Source organism: Pongo abelii, chromosome 19 (genome assembly GCF_028885655.2).
Source record: "Pongo abelii isolate AG06213 chromosome 19, NHGRI_mPonAbe1-v2.0_pri, whole genome shotgun sequence".
In the NCBI taxonomy this organism is placed as follows: Eukaryota; Metazoa; Chordata; class Mammalia; order Primates; family Hominidae; genus Pongo; species Pongo abelii.
The window spans coordinates 25,316,302-25,321,931 of NC_072004.2; the positions used below are offsets into that span (position 1 = coordinate 25,316,302).

At 40.4% G+C, this 5,630-nt stretch overlaps 2 pseudogenes; both read right to left on the reverse strand.

Annotated features, from left to right (window-relative positions):
* Window positions 1-2,540: 2,540 nt before the first annotated feature.
* Window positions 2,541-3,255, reverse strand: LOC129051251 (ATP synthase subunit a-like; annotated as a pseudogene).
* Window positions 3,256-3,279: 24 nt separating this feature from the next.
* Window positions 3,280-4,194, reverse strand: LOC129051458 (cytochrome c oxidase subunit 2-like; annotated as a pseudogene).
* Between the last annotated feature and the right edge of the window lie 1,436 nt (window positions 4,195-5,630).

The following is a 5,630-nucleotide window of genomic DNA, read 5'->3' on the forward strand; positions in this document are numbered from 1 at the left end:
GTGAGAAGAGCTTGATAGAACTGATGGATGCTAAAACATCTAATATTAAAATAGAAGGGCAACCTTAAATGATAATATAAAATTATAATATTAATGGTAGAGTAATTAAGGAAGCCATTAATGTTGAATTATGTATGTGTATGTTAAACGTATAAACAAAAATATCATGAACATTATACTGTCTGTACTGGTTTCATTAATGCTGTCATAAAATAATTATTAAACTGTATGAATGACATTTAATAATATAAAATTATAAATTGCTATTTTGAATAGAACTTTAAAGTTGAATAAAAAGAATATATAATTACTAATATGTTAGACTTTGAAAAATATGAAATTTAAACATTTTAATAAAATGCTAAGTTTCCCAGTAGTATTTGTACGAAGTTATTTAAGGCACCGTTTGTTCAATAAAGAATGTGACCACTACCACCACCCCATCATACTCCTTCACTCATAAGACCAACCCCGCCTCCATTGCTAATCCTGCTAATACGCTCACCAAGACTTCAATTCCTGCCTTCTCAGGATACTCTTCAATAGCCATTGCAGTAGTATATACAAAAACAACTATCATAGCCCCTAGATAAATTAAAACACCCATTACACCCATACAACCTCCCCCATAATTCAGAAAAATAACACACCCAACTACACCACTAATAATCAATATGATTAGTTCTGTGGCCGTGAATGTTATGATCAGGGAGATTTGAAGGGTGATTAGTACAGACAGGTAAAGTTTTTTCCATAAGGGGGACTTGTTTGATAAGTGGCATTGACTCACTATGATCATAAGAGGTAGAAGTCAGCCTGCTAGTATTAGAAGGGGTGTCGTCAGGGGGTCAGAGGAGAAAGACAGAGAGTAGCTAAATAGAATGACATTGGCCTGGTTGAAAAATAACAGCGGGATAGAGCTGATAATTAGGCTGTGAGTGGTTATGTTAATTCAAATGATATAGTTTTTAGAGAGTCATGTTGTTGGAAGTAGTATGATTGTAGGGATAATTAATTTTAACATTGGAGTAAGTTTAAGTTATGTGTGTAATCTAGACCATATGTGTTAGAAATTGAGACTAGTAGGGCGAGGCCCACTGCTGCTTCGCAGGCAGCAAAGACTAATATGGTGATAGGGATCATGTTAATTAAGGGAGAGTGTGTGTTTAGGGTTATGAGGTTGTTTATGATGAATAGAGATAATATTATCCCCTCTAGGCATAGTAGGGAGGACATTAGGTGTGAGCAATAGATTAGTATTCCTAACAGTGAGATAGTAAATGCTAATGTAATGTTTATGTAGATGAGGGGCATTTGGTAAGTATGACTGTCATAATCTAATGAGTCAAAATCATTTGTTTTTGTTTAAACTACTTACCAATTCGACTCAGCCTAACCCTTTCTGGGATCGTTCATAAGTCAAACTTAGGATTAAGATGGTAACTAATATGAGTGATGATACAACTGTTAGTGGTAGATTGGTTGTTTGGAGGGCTCACGGTAGGGGTAGTAATAGGGCAATTTCTAGGTCAAATAATAAAAAGGTGATAGCAATCAAGAAGAATTTTATGGAGAAGGGAATGCGAGAGGAGGATAGTGGGTCAAACCCACATTCATAAGGGTTAGACTTTTCTATGTAGACGTTAAGTTGTGGTAATCAAAATGTGATAGTTATTAGTAATAGGGCCAGGAGGGTGTTGACTGTTAGGGCTAGTGCCAGGTTTATTACTCTTTTTCTAGTGCTATCGAAACTAGTTAATTGGAAGTCAACGGTACTGTCTATACTAAAAGAGTAAGATCCTCACCAGTAGATAGAGACATATAGGAATAGTCAAACTACATCTACAAAGTGTCAGTATCAAGTGGTGGTTTCGAAGCCGAAGTGGTGCTTGGATGTAAAATGATATAATAGTTGGCGGATAAGGTAAACAGTAAGGAATGTTGACCCAATGATGACGTGGAGCCCGTGGAAGCCCATAGCTACAAAAAATGTTGAACCATAAATACCATCGGAGATAGTAAAGGGGGCTTCAAAGTATTCTGAAACTTTTAGGAGGGTGAAGTAGATGCCTAGTAAGATTGTGATAAGTAGTGCTTGAATTGCTTGATTACGATCGTTCACTATTAGGCTATGGTGAACTCAAGTAATTGAAACTCCCGATGTGAGTAATACAGATGTGTTTAGGAGTGGGACCTCTAGGCGGGTTGAGTGGAGTGATGCCTGTTGGGGGTCAATGTCCTCCTAGTTGAGGGGTAGGGGCTAGGCTGGAGTGGTAGAATGCTCAGAAGAACCCAGCAAAGAAAGACTTCTGAGATGATGAATAAAATTATTCCATACCGAAGGACTTTTTGGACGGGTATTGTGTGGTGGCCTTGGTATGCACCTTCTCCTACAACATCACGTCATCATTGGTATATGGTTAGTGCATTGGTCAGTAGGCCTAGTGTTAGTAGGGTGGTAGAGTAAAAGTGGAATCGTATAGCTAGGCCAGATGTCATTAAGAGGGCTGAAAGGGCCCGTTAGAGGTCATGGGCTGGGTTTTACTATGTGATAGGCATGTGATTGGTGGGTAATTATATATTGTCATGTAGATAGAGGCTCACTAGGAGTGTGAAAACATAGGCTTGAATCAGGGCGACAGCGATTTCAAGAATCGTCAGTAAAATCAAAATTGTGAAGATGATTGAGGTTGTGGGGAAGTTGATAGTTGATAGTGCTAGTGTGGCGCTTCCGATTAAGTGTATGAGCAGATGGCCTGCCGTAATATTAGCAGTTAGGTGCATGGCTAGTGCTATCGGTTGGATAAATAGGCTGATGGTTTCGATAATAATTAGTATGGGAATGAGGGGTGAGGGTGTGCCTTGTGGCAAGAGATGGGCTAAGGTATTTTTGGTTTTAAAGCAGAAGTCTGTAATTACTGCACCTGCTCATAGGGGGATTGCCATGGCCAGGTTTATGGATAGTTGGGTAGTTGGTGTGAATGAGTGGGGCAAGAGCCCGAGGAGATTGGTTGTAGCAATGCAGATAATTAGGGATATTAGCATAAGGGATCAGTTTCATCCTTTAATGTTATGTATTGTTGTTATTTGTTTTAGGGTGAGTTGAATTAGTCACTGTTGAGTGGTAATTAATCGGTTGTTGATAAGGTGTTTGGAAGCTGGAATCAGCATGGGGGGCAATAGAACGATTGGCACTGCAGCTGGCAGGCCTAGAATTGTGGGGGCAATGAATGAAGTGAACAGATTTTCGTTCATTTTGACTCTCAAGGATTATTGTGATTCTGCATGTTAATAATTTTTAGTGAGGTAGGCAGATGATAGTTTGTGTTTAGTACTTTTAGTTGAATGATGAGGAATAATGTGAGGAGTATTGATGCAATGATAGTGGGTCATACGGTGGTGTCTAGTTGAGGCATTTCACTGTAAAGAGACAGTGATTCTCTTAGTCTTTAACTTAAAAGGTTAATGCTGGGTCAGCTCTACAGTGAACCTTATTAAGAGAGTGGGCGGTAGCCTATAAAGTGGATACAGGTCCTATTTCGAAGATTTTTAGCGGGATTAGTTCTAGAACGATGGGTATGAAACTATGGTTAGCTCCGCAGATTTCTGAGCATTGACCGTAGTATACTCCTGGTCGTATGGCGGTGAATGTGGTTTGGTTTAGGGGTCCGGAGATTACATCTGTTTTTAAGCCTAATGTGGGGACAGTTCATGAGTGTAGGACATCTTGTGATGTAATTATTATATGAACAGGGGCTTCAATTGGAAAGACTACTCGATTATCCACTTCAAGAAGTCGAAGGTCACCTGGGTCTAAGAATAGTGGTGGAAGTATATAGGAGTTGAAAATTAATCCTCCATAATCGGTGTATTCATAGGTTCAGTATCATTGGTGTCTGATTGATTTAATGGTAAAAGAAGGGTCATTGATTTCATCTGTTATGTACAGGATACGTAAGGATGGAAGGGCAATTAGGACTAGGATAATGGCGGGTAGAATCATTCAAAGGGTTTCTATTTCTTGGGCGTCTGTGATGTTAGTGTTAGTTTTGTTGTAATTGTTAGGAAGAGGGCATATAAAACTAGAAAGCTGATAAGAAAGATGATTACGAGGGCGTGATCATGGAAGGCGATTAGCTCTTCTATGATAGGGGATGTGGCGTCTTGAAGACCTAGCTGGGCTGCGTGTGCCATTAAGATATGCGGGGTTTAACCTGTAACTTAACCTTGACAAAGTTATGAAATAGTTTTTCTAATATCTTGTTGAAAAATTTGTAGGGGTTATGAGGCTGGCTTGAAACCAGCCTTAGGAGGTTCAATTCCTTCCTTTTTTGTCTAGGTTTTATATAGACTGGTTCTTCAAATGTATGGTAGGGTGGAGGGCATCTATACAGCCACTCTAGGTTAGTGGAAGGTTGCTCAATTATTAGGACTTTTCGCTTTGAAGCGAAGGCCTCTCAGGTTATGAAAATTATTAGCATTACTGCTGTCAGGGAGATGAATGAGCCTACAGATGATAAAATATTTCATGTGGTATATGCATGAGGGTAGTCGGACTAACATCGGGGCATCCCAGATAGGCCGAGAAAGTGCTGTGGGAAGGTTAGATTTACACCTAAAAATATGATGGCAAAGTGAATTTTGGCATAAGCTTGGTCGAGTGGGTAGCCTGAGAATAAGGGAAATCAGTGGATGACGGCCCCCATGATGGTGAACACAGCTCCTATTGTTAGAACGTAGTGAAAGTGGGCCACAACATAATAGATATCATGTAGTACGATGTCTAATGATGAGTTTGCTAGTACAATGCCGGTTAGGCCGCCCACTGTAAAAAGGAAGATGAATCCTAGGGCTCAGAGTACTGCAGTGGGCTGTTTGGTGTTACCCCCATGGAGCATAGCAAGTCAGCTAAGTACTTTGATGCCAGTGGGGATGGCAATAATTATAGCGGCGGAGGTAAAGTAAGCTCGTGTGTCTACGTCTATCCCTACTGTGAATATATGATGGGCTCATACAATAAACCCTAGGAAGCCAATTGATATTATAGCCCAGACCATACCTAGGTACCCGAATGGTTCTTTCTTTCCGGAATAATATGTTACGATGTGAGAAATTATTCCAAAGCCTGGTAGGATGAGAATATAGACTTCGGGGTGACCAAAGAATCAAAATAGGTGTTGTTATAGGATAGGGTCCCCACCTCCGGCCAGGTCAAAGAAGGTAATATTAAGGTTGCAGTCTGTTAGCAGTATAGTAATGCCAGTGGCCAAGACTGGAAGGGAGAGAAGGAGTAGGACTGCCGTGATTACGACAGATCAGACAAAGAGGGGCGTTTGGTATTGAGATATGGCAGGGGGTTTTATGTTAATAATTGTGGTGATGAAATTAATAGCTCCTAGAATAGAAGAGACACCTGCTAGATAAAGGGAGAAAATGGTTAGGTCTACAGAGGCCCCTGGATGGGAATAGTTTCCTGCCAAAGGAGGGTAAACCGTTCAACCTGTTCCGGCACCGGCTTCTACCATAGCAGATGCGAGCAGTAGTAGAAAGGAGGCGGGGAGGAGCCAGAAGCTTATGTTATTTATGCGGGGAAATGCCATGTCGGGGGCGCCAATTATCAGGGGGACCAG